We start from the raw sequence: 17776 nt of genomic DNA, 5'->3' as shown, positions 1-17776 counted from the left end.
CAGTCTGTAATCCAGCCTAATAAATCCTAAGCTTTTCCCCTTGCTCAGGTTTGAACCTAGGGCCTCACAGGTGCCTGCTTATCTCCCCTCACAAAATCCTGTATCAGTTTGGATCAGCTAGGCCCCCTAAGCCTGCCTCAGCCCACAAGGCTTGCCTCAATTGGTCTTCCGGATCCTGGGAGCCAGTCACTAGTGTGTTTGCTTGTCTCATCCTACATCAAAGATGGGGAGACCCCCAAAGGTTAACTAACTTGCTCAAGCCAACTGTGCACGACCGTGAGACGGCTTAGCCATGCCTCTGCGGGCCTGCCTGGGGGTCTCCAGTGCTCTGGCCACTGCGGTCCCCCAGTTCGCTCATGCCCACCTCCTCCCAGGTTACACATTTTCCCAGATGTGTGCAATATTCATGTTTCCGCCAGCAACAGCTCGACACCTCCTCTCCGAGGCCTTCGAGAGCCCCATTAATCATCCAGACACACCTGCATATTCATTAACTTCTGAATTAATACAGGGTCCTTTATTACCTCGGGCCTGCTGCCTGCATTAGAGACACTTCGACTTCATTCATTATTAAACTCCCCTGATAAATGATCACATCTCTTCTTCACAAAGGAGGGGCACAGCACCCAGACCCCCACCCCCAGCCAACAGGTCTGCTCTCATCACCAGCTGCTGTGTGACCTTGAACAAAGCCCTTACCCTCTCTGGGCTTCCCACCTGTTGACCCGGTAGAATCAGACGAGGTCAGTCTCCACTGGCCAGCTTGGTCAAGGTGGTCCTGCCCCGCCCTTTGCCCCTGCTCTGTCAGTTTCTTGGAGGCACTCCTTTCCTGTTTTCTAGAAATGGAGAGACCCTGCCGATCACCCACAGTGGGCTGTCACATAATAATAAGGGCATAAATAATGATATCCCGCAGCACCTCCTGAGCCCTTCCCAGCCCTGGGTCTTATGCTAAGTCCAGCACTGTCCCTAGCCTCACAACAACGTATACTTTTCATGATGTGGGGAGGCAGATGTGGGATGACAGGGGCCAGCGAGGTCAAGGTCGTCTCCGCAGAAAGGCCAGAGCTGGCTGTGAGCCCAGGTCTCCACAAACCACCTGGTTCCGGCCTGATCCATCCAGTGCCTCCCTCCCTGCCAATTCCTTCCACATCCACACCTTTGCCGGATCTGCACGTCCACTGGCTCCCCAGCAGACATCACATTAGTCTCCATTATGCCCAGTGCCCAGAGAGCCCTCCAATGAAGCGTGAGGATACCTCAGTCTACGTCTCCCCCACCCCACTGGCTACACCCGCCTTCTGCCTCCACTGTGCGTGCACCCCAGGCGTCTCCAGGCTAGGGGTCACCAACATCAGCGGGGCCAGCTGTCCTCCCCTCACTCCCGCCCCAAACTGAGATGCAGCCTGAAGCTTTGCTCCCACCCTCTGGCTGTATCGCCGTGGGCTCCTTCCCAAACCTCTGGTGCCTCCGCTCCACCAACATCCTCATGCATGGCTTTGACCTCTCCCTCGTCCCTCATCCCCACTCTGTCTTGACACCTGCCCAGGCCTCACACCTGCTGTCCCGCCATTCAAACCAGAAGCAGCCCTTATGTAGATAGCAGCAAGACCGCCAGCATCCCCTGTCTCTCCCCCCCCCCCCTCTGCTGGGCTGCCCAAGGACCACCCATCATGGCCTCAGAGCTGTCTCAGGTCTCGGGTTGAAGCCAGGAGCCATCCTGATGGTCACAGCTCCCCTCCCCCACATTGCAAACAGACCTAACCCATAGCTCCAATAACAGGCAGCTCTGTTTCCTGGGGTCATTCCACGGGCCATCCCCTGCCAACAGGATCCCTGCTTAACCAGAGACCACTTCTCAGACGAGACAAGGTCCAGAAAGACAAAGTGGCCTAGCCAGGACAGCAGCCACAGGATGCAAGCCCTGCCCTGTAAGAATCTGGTTATAAGATCAAAACCAGGCCCTGACCACACACCGTATCATTCAGTCACTCGTACCCTAAGGGATGGGCCTGGTTGCTCTACCCATTGCAGAGATGAGGAAAGAGGCCCAGAGCAGTGAAGTCACTTGTCCAAGGACACACAGCTAAGAACAGGAACAGGAACAAGGTTCCCCAAGTTGGACCTCTGCTCAGCTTGCTGGTTGGCAGAAGGGGAGGTCGTCACAAACACAGCAGAGACCTAAGCATGGCCCTCCCTCGGCAGACATCAGCTTTCTCCTTCTTCTGTGAGTGCAGGGCAAGACAGCCTGGGGACACTTCATAAAAGAGACCTTCTCCACCCACTCGCCACAGACCTTAAGCTACAACAGTGGAAGGAATAGGGGGAAAGCATGTAGACCATCGCCGAGGGATGGGGGACTCAGGGAATCAGTGACAAGGAGCTCATGGGACAGGCAGGGCACAGGCCCTGCACCACAGGGCCACCAGGAGGCTAGAAGAGAGGCAGGAGCCGGTGAATCTGAGAAGTTAGGTACCTCAGAGGCAGACAGTCCACAGGAAACAGTACCTGCCAAGCTCAGCAGCCGCCTGGCCGAGGACATGGACAAACAGAAGAGAGGAGGAGAAGGCAGGAGCTTAGAACGCCTGTGAGGCCCAGGCAAATCAAAACCTTCACAAACACGCCCAAGTTTGGGAGTCTAAAGATACCTTCCTGGAAGTTATTTTGTAAAGAATCCTAAGTCCTCTTGTGAAAAGCCACCATTTCAGACTGGGTTTGGGTAAAGCAAGGTGGCCCTCCTGGCTTCCTGGGTGCATCTGTGTTGTACCCCCCGCCGTGACCACTACAGAGGTGGTGGAGGCAGCTGTAGCTCCCCAGCCCCCAGCACAAGGCAGGTATACAGTAGGTGGTCAGTAAATGCAGCAGCCAACGCCAACTGTCAGCACTCGTGTCCCCAAGTCCAAGATCAGGCAGCAGGCACTTTCTGCAGCCGTCTTCAGACCTGAGGAACCTCAGGGAAGGTCAGAGCCATCAGTGGCCACAACCCTGAGGGGAGAAAACTGGAGCCAGAGAAGGCGATGGCCTGGACCAAGGCATCAGCACACACCCCATCGCCTTCTACCTAGGCTCAATGACCGCTGCAGGTCCCCAGGTCCCTCAGCAGCACAGCACCTTCCTCTGCCCCCTCCTCTCCATGGTCTGACATGTGCCATTCTCCAAGCCCAGGGGTTCTTGACCTTCTTAACACTGAGACCCTTCATGCTGTGGCGACCCCAGCCATAAAATTATTTTTGTTGCTACTTCATGACAGTAATCTTGCTACTGCTCTGAATCGTCACTCAAATATCTGATATGTGACCCCTGTCAGGCCAGGTGAGTACAAAGGGACAGGGAAAGGGAAGGATGTGGACAGAGCCTCTGATGTGAGCCTTGTCGGCCATAGGCAGCTGACACAGCTGGCCGTGTCGGAGCACACAGCTGCCCTCTTCTCCATGGGCCCCCACTTATACACAGGCAAGCAGCTGGCCTAGCGCTAACCCTTGCCTGCATCTGCTTCCGAGAGGCACCAGGGCCTCTGGACAGAAGAGGGAAAGAAGACCCAGTTGCATCCTGGGAGCCACGGGCTCCAGGGCAAGGACAACAAGCAGGCCCCTGCAGCCTGGACCCACACTCTTCTGAAGTCCCCAGCTGTGTGACCTTGGGCTGCCTGTGCGGCTTCTCAGAGCTGGCTTCTTCGTGGGTCTCTAGGGATAAAATGTTAGATGAGATCAGAGCAGCACGCACTGCGGAGCACCTCGTGAATCAGGCCCTTTCAGGGTCCTCATCACAAAAGCCTGCTCAGAGCCCAGCGGCCGGAACTGGGACACCAGACCTGTTTGCCTGTGCAATGCCGCGCACGGTGACTTCAAGCCTTGCACAATGACCTCGCTCTACAGGTTCCCTCTGACTGCCCTTGCCTTTCACCCTTCAAAGGCAGCTGGGACGCTCGGCTTCTAGCCCAACTGTTTGTGCCTGTGAGCTGTCCAACCAGCAGCTGCTCCAACCACCGACTGCAGCTCCTTCCACCTGGAAAGCAAGCCCTCATCTTTCCTGGATCTAACCCACCTTCCCTCCCTGTGTGCCGTGCCACCTAACAGTTACGCAGACAGCTACAGCAGCTGCCCCCTCCTGACCGCCAACCTCAGCCTATCTCCCCTCAGCCACCTGACCCCATCCCTGGCTCCCTGGGGATCTGACAAACCCCCGTGACTTGAACCGGGAAGAACTGTATGCTCTCAGCACAAACTTCTTCCCGCCACACAAAGAGGAGCACACACACATATACACATTATGTTTATTACCATGAATACATGTATACATGCCACACAAACATAGACATGCAAGCCTGTGAGTGCTGCGCTCATGCATATGCGTACCCATGTGTACAGACATGCAAGCCTGTGTGTGCTGTGCACATGCATAGCATACCCATGTATACAGACATGCAAGCCTGTGTGTGCTGTGCACATGCATATGCGTACCCATGTGCACATACATGTCACACATGTACAGGAATGCCACATACACATGTGCTCACCTCTACCTACAGGAACACCATCTCCCTTCTCTTGCTGGGCCCTCTGGATATATCCCTTGCTTTGACCCCTCTCCTGACCCTGTCCCTCCCGACCATTCTCCCTCTCTTCCTCTCCTCTGCTTTTCCCATGGTTGTTTGGTCCTGAAACACCACACCAACAGCTCAGCTCAGCATGCCTGCCATGTTCCCCACTGCTAGAAGACCCTGAATCCAGGCTTCTCCCGGGAACTTCCTCAGGCTTCCCTCCTGTCCCTGACCCTAGGGTCTTTTCACACCTCTTGGCCTACCCAGAGAATCCTATAGTCCAATGGCGACCTTGCCCCGTTGTGCTGGTAACTGCTATTTCCCACCAGGGACTCCAAGCTGCCTCCTCCAGGAAGTCCTCCAGCCCGACAGGCACCAGTCAGTCCGGAAGGCTTGGTCTCTGAGTCTGCCCTCCACCTAGTCTCACAGGCTGTGTCACTCGGCCTCCAGACCCAGCTCCCTGCACTATCTCCTTCCACATAGAACCCCCATAGCTGTGTCTCTCATGCTGCCCTAAGCTTTGAGGGGGCTGCTCGGTCTACAGTGAGCGTCTTAGCCATCGTTTCCTCCTTCCCCGGGAGCCCCCAGAGACACACACCTAAGCTCCTGCCCTGCCCTTGGAGCCACTGGCTAAAATAAAAGCCTCCTCCCATCTAGACTCATTACCTCACCTTTCCCTGGTCCCAGTCACCCCCAAAGCCTTCCTTGGCAGAGCAAAAATATAAGGGTTTAAAGACACTACTGAATCCTCAAAGAAGCCCCGGGGTACAGATAGGGAAACTGAGGCAGAAAAACATTCTTCCAAGTGCTCAGAGCAAGTCACTGAGGACCAGGACTGCCTCCCTGCCTACTAAAGCTAGACCCTGGGGGTGGGGGGCAGCACCCAGCAGGTCCCTGACAGGCACATGGAAGAAAGGGTGGGGAGGGCAGGGATGGTAAGAGGGGAGGGTCATTGGCCTCCCTGGCCAGCAACCTTGACCTATCCCCAGGGGGCCCTCATGTGGAAACCCAGAGGAAGGCCCGTGGTTGGCTGGCACTGGCAGGAACTCTGCTTTCTTCCTCCCTGGAGACCTGGGCTCTTGAGACTGAACCCCATGGACAGGTAAGGGCCTCTGGTGATAAAGTCTGAGCTGCCCTCAGCCCAGAGGCACCAGAAATGACTCTAACTTTTGAGTGGCTATCATTTCACAGACTTTCAGGAAAGTGAGGCCCATGGTCCTGTCACATCTCCCCCAAAGGGCCCAGTGTCCTGTTCCTCCGGGGCTGCCCCTGGGAGAAAGAACACCCATTCGTGGGAAGCCATGAGCCTCACACCTAACCAGAGCAGACGGCAGAGAGGGCTGGCTGCAAAACCACCGTCTCCCGCCACCTTGCCCATCTCTAGGCCTGTCACCATGGCTTCCAGCCCCTACCTGGCTTCTTCCTATCTTGAGACGATCCAGTGAGGGCTAAGACTGAGTCGCTCTCAACTCATAAACCACCATACTTGCAAGGAACTTCCGGTTCCAAAAGTGAAAGTCCTCGTGGTAAGTCACTCGTGGCTTCAGTCTGCTCCTCCGGGCCTATTCTAGGCCACACCTTGGAGCAGGAGTGAGGGAGCCATAGAGAACAGACAGGCATGGTGCTACCCTGAAGAAGCTCACAGCTTCTGGGGAGACCTGGAGGAGACCAGACACTGTGAGTGGGACATGGCGGGTGGGGGTGGGGGTGGGGCTATGGCACCTTGGGCTTCAGGACAGCATCCTAGACCAGGCCAGAATGAGGCTCCAGAGCAAGGGTCACCTTCTTCTCCAGCTCACAGAAGACAAAGGTTGCAGAAGACATGAATCAGCCAGCAAAGGAGGGAGGGGGGCATGATTGTCCAACAAGCCAGTGTCATCTCTACGTTCTTCACAGAGCTAGGAGGTGTGCACTGTCATTGCCCCCATTCTAAAGATGAGGAAACTGAGGCTCAGAGACCTCAAGCTACCACCTCAGACCCTTTCGCTCGCAGGCAGCAAAGCTGGTGGCCTATAGGCTTTTCCTCTATGTCCTAGGGTCTCTGAAGTGGCTGGTGACAGTTACCAGAACATACTCTCTGATCTAAGGGCCAAGTCACTGCTGGTGGCATCGAAGCCAAAGGCTTGCAGAACCAGCAGAGCAGGAGGAGGTCCAGCCATAGTGAGGGAGTACCGGGCCCACACCTGAAATCAGTCAAAGCAAGCCAACACTGGGCAAGAGCACAGACCAGCCTTACCCAGAGGCACAGGGAGGGTGTTTCTGTGTCCCTGTGTCCCCTTGACACATGCAAACAAGGGGTATGCATTTCTGAGCACTTAATTTGCCGAATGTTAACAAGCTCCTAAAAAATCAAATATCTTTCCTTCGCCCCACAACACCCTGAGTCAGTTTAATTTAGTTTCTCCTCCCTCCCCCAGCATCCGCGAGCGACAGTGAGACACATGAAAAGCTGCAGACTCCAGTGTTTCCCTGCCAAGTGGGTCTGCCATTCCCTCCTCAGCCCCTGCCCTGGGAGAGTACAGGGGAGAACCCTCCCAACACACACACACACACACACACACACACACACAGAATCAGAAGGCCCCGGGGGCTGGTGCTACCACCTCCCTGCTGCTGTGTGATCTCGGCCCCCAGACTTAACCTCTCTGTGGTATAATTGCCTCCACGACAAAGTATGAACAGTGGTTGCACCCTGCCCGCCTCAGGGTGGGTGTGAGGATCAAGGCAGATAATCCCAGTAAAGTGCTTAGTAGTCTCCTGGCCCAGAGCAAGCCCTCGATAAATGTTAGCCCTTGTTATTATGTAAAGGATAGCTAAATACCTCCCCCAGTTAATCCATTTGTAGAGTTTGCCTTCTGGGGCAGGCTGGCAGCTCCAAACACAGCCCAGCCCGCAGTTTGGTTGTGCTGGCTAGCTCTGTGGATTTAAACTCCAGCTTCCATGCCATTAGGCAGAGCTGGCTGGCTGCTGGAGTTGGCTACAAGCCCCACCACACCCTACTGCCTGACTCAGGCCCCACGGGCAGTTGCACGTGGCACAGCCTCTATGGACAACAGTGTTTGTCACTCATTGATGCATCTCAAAAGGTTTTTCAGAGCCAGGTGCCAGTGTGCATGCATGCCATGTAATCCTAGAACCCGGGTGTAGAAACAGGAGAATCAGGAGTTCAAGGCTAGCACAGGCTACATAGCAAGTTCAAGGTCAGCCTGGGCTACATGATACCTCTACTTCAAGGGAAAAAAAAATAAAGATCAAAATGGTAGCCCATACCTGTGATGTATGTCAGCACTCAGGATGCTGAGGCAGGGGATTTGACATTTGAGTCTAGCCTGGGCTACAATATAAGACTGACAGAGAGAGAAAGGAAGAAGCAAGGGAGGAAGGGAAAGAGGAAAAAAAGAGAAGGAGGAAGAGAGGGAGGGAGTGATATGTGTGTTCATCTTGGTAATTTCATTGTCACAGAATGCAAGCTTACAGCTGAGCATGGTGGCCCACTCCTGTGGACCTAGGACTCAGGAAGCTGAGGCAGGAGGATTGCCTGAAGTGCAAGGCTGCACAATAAGTTTTGAAGTCAGAAAAAAAAAAGCAAAAACAAAAACCACAGGAAGCCCAGAAGGATGAGGAAAACAGGGCTCAGAAGGCGGATGGTAACCAATCCACAGGTCCCGAGGGAGGGGATGAAGGGGAGAGTATGGTCACCAGACCTGGCTCATTTTCTCCCTGTCTCACCAGGCCAGGTGGAAAGGTGCCTCCCTGTACCCAGAGGAGCTAGGCAGGCAACAAGGATATGGTCTGTGGTCACCAGCAGCTCAGAGTATTTGGGGCCAGAAGGGTGGCTAAGAAGAAACCAGCCCTGCCAGCTCAAGGTGACATTTGTATGCCCAGACCACCACTGGGGACTTAGCAGGTAAGAGCAGTGGGTAAAGGCGGCCCCTTCACTAGGGTCCCCACAGCCTCAGCACTGAGTGGACTTCTACAAACAGCCCACGACAGCAACCACCCACAGCGCCTGCTTCCTCGCAGCCTGGTCTGTTTCTGTTACTCCAACAACAATCCTCCTCCATCTTCCAGACCTCAGGAGAAGCTACAGGTCCAGGCAGATTCACAGAGCCACTGAGAGGACCCAGGAGCCTGGCCCTCAAAGTCTTGGCTGGGTACTTCGAACCTGCACCTTCCAGCAAGGGGAACAGTGGATGAGGGGTAGCTGACTACGATATGTCTCAGCTTCTCCAGGGCCCCTCTCCTGGAATACCCACTCCTTGATTGGGCACAAGAAATATCCATTGTCCTTAGTAGGGACTAAGGTCAGGACTGGGTGACTCACTGCGACCCTGCAAGGTGACCAGAGGGAGAATCAGAGCTGGGCACACCATGGGAAGAGATGAAGAATACAGCCTGAGGACTAGAGTCCAGAGAGGTTCCAGGAGAAGCAGGGAAAGAGGAAGGAGGTGGGCTCCCCCACGGAGAAGGAGCGAGGTCTGGATAGACGAACATAGTGAGAGCCAGTAGGTAGGGATAAGGGCATCCCAGAATTGTCACAGACCACGAAGATGCTAGCCCCTGAGAAGTACCCATCATGGCCTGCTGCCTGGGTGTCACTGTAGAACCTACTGTATCCCGTGATACCTCAAACGTAGGCCACTTCCACTATTCCCATCCATCAGTCGGTGCCATGACACTTGCCTCCCCCAAGCAGACTCAGCTTTTTCATCATATTCCCTACCAAACCAAATATGGCTGACAGCTGTCCATGAATCTGCCCAAGGTCCCACCAAACCAAGAGCAACTCCAAGCAGGGACTCCAAGACTGTTCATAGACACCCTCACCATTGCCTCCATGACTTTGGAAGAGGTCCCTAGGTCACCCCAGTTACTGCAGGGCTGAGGACCAGAGCCAGGGCTACAAGGGGTGGAAACATGAGAAGGGTCTGGGGAGGGAGGGGCGGGCCCAGGGAGAAGACTGGATCCCAGTCCAGGTCCCTGTTGCCTTGGCAACAGGACTAATTAATTCCAACTTGGGCTCCATCTGTGCCTTGGCTGGATGGGCGGTTTGGGCTGGCGGGTGTTTGTTTTGAAGAGAAGGGGAAAAGCGAGAGAAGCTGGGAGGCTGTGGTCCCAAGGGCTCCTGGGGGGCTGTGACACTCCCCCAGGTTCTCACACAGCATCCCCACCAACCACAGGAAAGGCAGGCTGGGTCCCCAGAGACAGCCCCAATCCTCCTTTCCTGGAGGAGGCTCAGCAATCCAGCCCAAACATGGCCTTGTGTAGACTGCAGCCCGAACCTCCCCCCCCACCACCACACGAATGCACACGTGTACACGTACCCAAGGAGAACTCAGGACAAAACGGCAAAGGCTTGCGTCCCTGTGCTCAGATACCTGAGCCTCAGTTTCTCCATCTGCAGAGTGGGCAGATACAGCCTGCCAAAAGAAGCCTCTTCAGGGTCACTTGTGAGCATTGTCCACCCTAGGGTCAGGGAGGATGTCACCCAGGAGGAATCCGGCCCGGGAACCATGGCTATCATAGTACCCAGAAGGTGAGAGTTTGGGCGAGCTAGTAGGCCATACTAGATAGCGCATATGAGAGGAGAAAGACACAGGCTGAGCCAAACCCTGGCAGGTCTCAGAAGCTGCAGCTAGACATCTGGGTCTTGGCCCAGAAGCAGTCAAAACCCAGTGAGATGCTGGCGAGTAGGCACTGAGGAAGGGTGCAGGGGGGTGTGGGGGCTGCTGTGAAGATACAGGAAAGATGGGGTGAAATGCCAGCAAAGGCAGCGGAGAGGATGTGAGGGCAGGGATTGGATGTTTGCCAGGGTGCAGGCTAGAAGCTGCAGTGCCCACCCTGGAGTCACAGGCCTCAGGAAGGGGCAAAGGACAGGGTGCAGAGGGAAAGGCCAGCAAGGGATGTGTTGATGTGTGGGGGTGTCAGAGACACCTCCCCAGAGGTCACTTTCAATCAGCAGGTGGCCACAAGTTTGCCTGACAGCCAGAGGCAGATTCCGGATAAAGAATGGAGATTTGGGCGTCCCCAACACTCTGCTGTAAGAAACTCTAGGGATACAGCATGGAGCAGTGCCTAGGCAGTGGCTGAGGATGGGGACTAGGCTAGGGGAGGGCTCTTAGAGACAGGCACAGCAACAGAGCACACTGGTGTCCTCGCGCCTGTTATGTAACAGTTCTTCGAGCCAGACCCCTCCTGCTCGCGTTCCCAGCCTCCCCCAACCCTTGTGGAGCGTCCTGATGTTGAGCTCTGCCTTCCCCAGTGTCACAAGCAAGGAAAAGTGGCACTGGGGGCTGGGATGGCTCACAGGCTCTATCGCAGTTCCCCAGGCAGCTCCAGGTGCCTCGTGATCAGTGAAAAGGCAAGATACTAAACTTCGGTGAGCGCCTACTGTGTGCCAGGCACCTGCCATGTGCTGAGCACCTACTGTGTACCAGGCACCTGCCATGTCCTGAACACCTACTGTGTACCAGGCACCTGCCATGTGCTGAACACCTACTGTGTACCAGGCACCTGCCATGTGCTGAGCACCTACTGTGTACCAGGCACCTGCCATGTGCTGAGCACCTACTGTGTACCAGGCACCTGCCATGTGCTGAGCACCTACTGTGTACCAGGCACCTGCCATGTCCTGAACACCTACTGTGTACCAGGCACCTGCCATGTGCTGAACACCTACTGTGTACCAGGCACCTGCCATGTGCTGAACACCTACTGTGTGCCAGGCACCTGCCATGTGCTGAACACCTACTGTGTGCCAGGCACCTGCCATGTGCTGAACACCTACTGTGTGCCAGGCACCTGCCATGTCCTGAACACCTACTGTATACCAGGCACCTGCCATGTCCTGAACACCTACTCTGTGCCAGGCCCCTCGCCTGTGTCCCAGACCTGACCACAGGAAGCATAGAGGAAAAAATGGCCAGAGCTCATCAATAACCTCCCTCACCTCCCTGAACCACTCGCCACTTGGTAAACACCAGGTGGAGAAAGCAAAGGCGTGGCGCACAGGGCTCACAGGGTCACTGCGAGCATGAAATAAAGCATGCGAGTCACAAGCGGTGGTGCACGCTGGTGGCCTCAGCACTCAGGAGGAAGAAGCAAGAGGGGGGCTGTAAATTTAAGGCCAGCCTGGGCTACACAGTGAGTTCCAGACCATGGTCTCAAAAAAGCCTGTCCCCTGTCTTGTACACAGCAAGCGCTAACTCACTCTACAGTCGCGAGTTTCACCTTGATGTCTCCTCCTGGCAGCTCACAGGATGAGGCTACAAGGCTGCAGAGATCTGAGCTCTGCCCTGCCTCTTAGCTGTGTGACTTGGACAGGTCACCTTCCCTCTCTGAGTCCCACACCATCGTCCTGAAGACTGGGTGATACCCAAAACCCTTCTCAGTACACACAGTAAGAACTCAATAAGTGATAGCAGTTATAATCAATAATAGGCCATGGAGACAGGAACAAATGAATGCACAATCGTGGGGCTGATGGTGCCCCCCAGAAGCACCTGACTCAGGATCTCACCACCAGGAACAGGGCAGATTGCTCAGGGTCCTGGGATCACGCTCCCATCCATGCCTGCCCTCCCCTGACTACCTTCAGACACACTCAGCCACACCCCCAGCCCAGTTCCCTACCTCAGGGACCAACCACAGTTCCCCTTCTCCCCTCTGCATCTGCTCAGGGGATGGGAGGGAGAGAGAAACAAAGACTTGATTTCTGCCTTCCATGTTTATTAATTTCCTCCCTGGCATCAGAAATGCTGTCCTAGGGCATGGTGAAGGGGCACTGGTCCTGGGGAATATCATCGCCCCCCCCCCTGAAAAAAATGCTTATGAGGGGCAGAGGTGGCAGGGTAGAGATGAGAAACAAGCAGTGAGTCTGGGCCAGTGGGATTTCTGGATAACGTGGCCAGGACAAAGACAGAAGCTGTCAGGCACCCAACAGATTATGGGTGAGGGTGAGGGTTCCTCTGCTCCACCTTCCCAGACCCCCCCCCCAGGATTCCTGCCCCATCCCCAGAAAGTCACAGGCCGCAGGGGAGGCAGGTACCACAGCTGGTACCCAGCCCATGGACTTGGCAGAGAGATGAATCCTTTTAGGCTAATAAAACGAGGGAAGCCCTCCCGTCAGCACAGTGTGTGAGCATTCTCTTCTGCATGCACATTCACGTTTGTACTGGACAAAGATGAGGGACATGTCCCAGGTCAACCCCTGCTGGCACTCTGGGAAGCCCCTGCTCTTCTAAACCAGCTCTGCCAGGAGGGAGTTGAAGGTAAAATCACTTGACATGTGGCCTTAAGAGTACCGTTTGTTCGCTTACTTATTTAGAGACAGGGTCACATGTACCCCAGGCTAGCCTGGAACTGTCTATGTAGCTGAGAGTGACCTTGAACTTTTGATCTTCCTGCCTAACCTCCCAAGTTCTGGAGTTAGAGTCCTCCCCCACCGTATCTGGTCTATGCAGTGCTGCAGGCAGAACTCGGGACTTGCTGTGTTCTCGGCAACTGTTCTACCAGCTGAGCGATATCCCCAACCCTGGGTCACTTCTTTATCTACAACTGCTGGTGGAATACCTACATCACAAACAGCAGGCTCTGCTCCAGGCCAAGCCTCGGCAGAGGCACAGGTGGGCAGGTGGGCAGCCCTGAGGAGGAGTTGCCAGTGTGTCCACTAGCCTCCCCCTACTCCTAGCTGCAGCCCTATGTCTAATACTGCAGCGCATGCTCAATTCTGCCGTGTGCACCTCACCCTGTCACAGAACCAGCACAGTGCCCACTATGCGCTGAGCACCTACTGTGTGCCTGGGGGGCGGCAGGCCTCTTTGTGCCAGATTTACATAACAGCCCTACTAAAGGACCACTGTTACCCCATTTTACACACGGGGAAACTCAGGCTCCACTAAGTTGGTAAATGGTAAGCTAAGGACTCAAACACAACCTGGTTGCAAGTGGCCATTCCCACCCATGGTAGGGCCTTCTTCCCAGACATTTAAAGCTTGGGTCATGGCCTGGGCTGGCCTCTCAGCTCTCAAGATCACCAAGGGTACTTAGAACAGAAGGTAGTTAGGCAGCAGCTGGAGATTAGGTTGTTAAAATCCTAATTCCACCATTCATTCATTCACTGTGTGGTGATGGGCAGGATCCTTAACCTCTCTGTGCCTTGGCTTCCCCTCCTGTAAAGTAGGGCTATAATAGTATCTATTTTGTTGGGATATTGAAGGCTTAATGAACACCTGGGACCTTCTTAGATTAGCGCCTGGCACAGGTATTATTGAAGAGGTTTTATTTTTTTTATTTTTTTAAAGATTTATTTATTTATTATGTATACAGTATTCTCAGTACTCTGCCTGCAGGCCAGAAGAGGGCACCAGATCTCATTACAGATGGTTGTGAGCCACCATGTGGTTGCTGGGAATTGAACTCAGGACCTTTGGAAGAGCAGGCAGTGCTCTTAACCACTGAGCCATCTCTCCAGCCCTGAAGAGGTTTTAATAATAATAGATCCCCTCTGACTCTTGGGTGACCCGAGGACTGGGTCCCACAGGGGGTGAGAGCCAGTGTGACAACTCAAATCCTGGCTCTGGCTTCCCTGCCCAGAGAAAATTCCCAGGAACCCACCCATTCAGACCCCAAGAAGAAAGGAAAACCTGAGGACAGTTGTGGTAGACAAGGCAGGGAACAGCATGGGGCTAAAGTCCCTAGACCCTCTCCAGCCTCCTGCACTCCCTCCTCTGGACTGTCACTCACCTTCCCTAATCCCACCTCAACTGTGGAAGACCACAACACATTTCTAGGCACACCCTGTTGCCACCACACAAAAGCTCCCCTGGGCACCCATGAGCCTATGTCAGGCAGGCAGGGACTGCAAGGGACATCCAGCACTCGGGAGCTCTCTGCTTCTACGCAGCTACCCTTCTGCCTAAGCAGACAGGTTGGAACCCCATCTAGAATGGGCTCCTGCATATGCTCAGCCAAAGGTACCAGGGAGCCCAGATGCCCACACTCAGACCTGGAAGCCGATCTCCACAAACCACCACCTTGGTCTCAGGGTGCACCCAGGAAGCCTGCTCTATGAAGGAAGCAATGCCTGGCTACCTGCTGCAGAGAGAGAAACAGGCCCACGAAAGTTGGGGGTGCGGAAGCTCTTGCTATGCCTGAGGGGAACAGGAACCCTGCCAGACTCGCTGTGCAGGTACCCAGCCAGCTTTGTGGTGTGTCGCAGCCAGAGAAAAGGCTGTTGTGCACGTGTTTGGAGGGACTGAAGACAGGTGGGTCTTGGGGACAGCAGCCTGGTCCTTTCTATTCACATACCATGAGCAGGTGTCAACCCTTAAACGGGGTTGCAAACCCATACATTCTTTGGTCAGGATACCCTCCAACCCAAGCCTGCCCCATGACAAAACTGCCCAGGCCACACTTGCATCACAGATCAACCCAGCTTCCTCCAGGCCAAGAGCCAGAGAGAAGGTTGTGGGGCCCAGAGGGGCTGAGGCAGAGAGCTGGAGACCAGATATAGCAGGAAGGAGAACCCAGGAGAGAAGTTCTGCTCAGGCCCCCGTAGCCCAGCTCAGACACTGCTCAAGGCCTCTTCCATCACCAAATCAGAAAGGGGAGAAGCAGGCAGTCACAGGGAATGGCAGGTGAGTGTCCAGCATGTGCCCAGCGGACAAAGCAGAGGCCATCAGTCCAAACAACACTAATCCCCTTTACAAGTGGAGAAACTGAGGCTGGGAGCTTGATCTTCCCTGAGCCACAGAGGGGCACAAAGCTAGAACAGACCCCCACGTCTATTCCAAAGGCAGAACCTTTGTAGGCCCTGTTCCAAAGGCAGTGAGGCGGGTGGGAGGAGCTACAGAGGCAGACATGCCCGCCCACATTTCCCGGCCCTGGCCACCAGAGACTATGCCCATCTCCAACAACCTCAGAGCCTTACTTACTCCCCCCAACAGGAATCTGGGTACAGAGCTGGCATTTGGGAGGACTTATTGGGTCAGGGGTGGGGCTGGGCACTGAAGAGCATCCCCTCGGGCTAGCGAGGAACGGAACCGGGCAGCCTGCTACGGGTAGAACAGGAAATTGACTTGTGGGCCCACGTGCTTAACTCCTCCTGCATCATCGCACGTCATAGCCCAGGAGTTTCTCAGCTCTAATCTGTCACCCCTGCCAGCCCTTCTGAGTGTCTGGCAGGACAGAAAAGGCTCACCCGTGGCGGCTCTGCTTGTATCCGGGGCTCCCGAGCCATCATCCCTCATCTACTGTCAATCATCTGCGATGGGGCTGTTCCGGGAGAGCTCTGCCTCCCCACCCAATCCCCAAAGCCCAGCCCTTGGGTAAGAGGGGAAGGTCCATGTCTACCCATTCACTTCAGCCCCTGTTCTCAAGGGCAGGAGCTGGGTCTCATGCTGAGGTCCGGAGACACTGGGGCTAGCCAGGGCCACACCACAAGGTGGAAGAGGAGGCCTACAGTCCCTCCCCACTCTCTCGATGCCTATTAAAGCAGAATTAACTGGGCTGTGACTCAGTGTGGCCACCAGGTAGGTGGGAGGGTAGAGCTGCAGCAGCTTCTAGAAGCTGCCAGATGCAGGCCCTGGCAGCCCTGTGGACCGTGTGTGTGTGTGTGTGTGTGTGTGTGTGTGTGTGTGTGTGTGTGTGTGGTCTCCCTCCAACTCTACCTCTGTTTATCCCTTCAGGCCCCTATTTCCCAGATGAGCAAACTAAGGCATGTGACATCTCTAAAGTGGACCTAATGTATGGTGTCTTATTCCTAATGCAGAAAACCTACCCGTGGCCTTTCTTCCACCACCCCTTCCGGTCCCTAGGACCCACTTCTTGCAAGGAATCTTCCCAGAATCCAGCAAGCCTACAGGCAAGGGGGCCAGCCTCTCCTACACACAGAGAGCGGCCTAGCTCAGAACACCCCCAGCACCTCCGCCTTCAGACTAGGGATCCTAGAAGAGGAAGCCCTACCCCCTCACACTGGGAACTCCCTTTCCTCAGACGAGAAAGCCAGAGTGGGACGCCCACCTCTTGCCTGGGCCCTCTGTGCACATGGCCCCCTCCTTGAGTGCAGTATGCCACACCCAGTTCCCTCGTCTCTCGGCCTCCCTACTGGCGTTCCTCCAGGCCGGCCAGTACCAGGCAGGCCACCCTCCTTGCCAGGCCCCATCCATGAATCCCACCTCTGTTGGGTACCACAGACCCCCCTTTCTCCTCCCCAAACAAATGGGGTCTTGAGCAAGACACTAGGATGCTGCACACAAGGCCAGATCTATTCCCTGCCCGGCGTGGCTGCCAGTGGGGTGGGCAGCCAAGCCAGGGAGCCATCTGTCTGTCTCAGCACCCCTTGTCCGGCTCTAAAATGGGGCTAGATGCTCAACAACCCATACTAACAGCACTAACCTCACATCCCATGGCCCAGGTGAGCAGGATAGACTTCTCCATGGCCTAGGTGAGCAGGAAAGGCCTTTCCCATACCTGGGTTGTTCTCTCCTCTTCCTATAGAAGCTCTGAGCATTGTTCAACTCCATGCCCTAGTAAAGAAGTGCTCAGACCTCAGTGGCTCAGATGCTTCCCCTGTGCTGTTTGGGCTGTGATAGCCATGGGAGGGACTCAGGGGAAGGTCCCTGGCACACAGCAGCAGCTCAGTTAAACCAGCCTCCTACTGGACGGTGGTGGTCTGCACACCTTTAATCCCAGCACTCAGGAGGCAGAGGCAGATGGATCTCTACAAGTTCTGGGACAGCCAGGGATGCACAGAGAAACCATGTCTCAGAAGACAAAACAATAATAATTAAAATAAAATTAACCCGCCTCCTTCTTTCTCTTCTTTAAAATTCTCTCACCTCCTCCCCATCATGATGTGATGAGGTGCAACTAAGCACAAGCTGGCAGGGGAGAGTGTGGCCTGTCCCGTACACTTACAATGTCCCTTTTCAGAAGTCAACACCTTGGGCTGGGGGAATAGTTCATCTGGTAACATGCTTGCTGCCGGAGGATCTGCATTCAATGCCCAGAACCCTCACAAAAAGCCAAGCATGGTGGCTCTGGCTTATGATTTCGGGGCTGGGAATGAGGAGACAGGCAGATCTCTGGGGCTCCTTTCTGTCTAACCTAGTTAAAGTAGTGGGACTCCAGGTACAAGTGAGAGAACCCTTCTAAAAACCAAGGTGGATGGTACCTGAGGAATGATACATGATATTGCCTTCTGGCACCCGCATGTGCACACGCATGCTCTCTCTC

General features: G+C 54.9%; 1 protein-coding gene across 7 annotated transcripts in view; it reads right to left on the bottom strand.

Moving 5' to 3' along the window:
- Positions 1-17776, bottom strand: part of Elfn2 (extracellular leucine rich repeat and fibronectin type III domain containing 2) — a 50607-nt gene that overhangs the window by 19907 nt on the left and 12924 nt on the right. Inside the window, exon 1 of one of the 7 annotated variants that reach the window (XM_075959953.1) lies at positions 17484-17611. The exons of the other annotated variants lie outside the window; for them this stretch is intronic. The gene's annotated coding sequence lies outside the window, so the exon portion shown is untranslated. Of the gene's footprint in view, positions 1-17483; positions 17612-17776 lie in introns of those variants that run through there. 7 annotated transcript variants of the gene reach the window in all.

Source organism: Microtus pennsylvanicus, chromosome 2 (genome assembly GCF_037038515.1).
Source record: "Microtus pennsylvanicus isolate mMicPen1 chromosome 2, mMicPen1.hap1, whole genome shotgun sequence".
Taxonomy (NCBI): Eukaryota; Metazoa; Chordata; class Mammalia; order Rodentia; family Cricetidae; genus Microtus; species Microtus pennsylvanicus.
The sequence above is the reverse complement of the archived record's forward strand: the minus strand, read 5'-3'. Positions and strand labels throughout refer to the sequence as shown.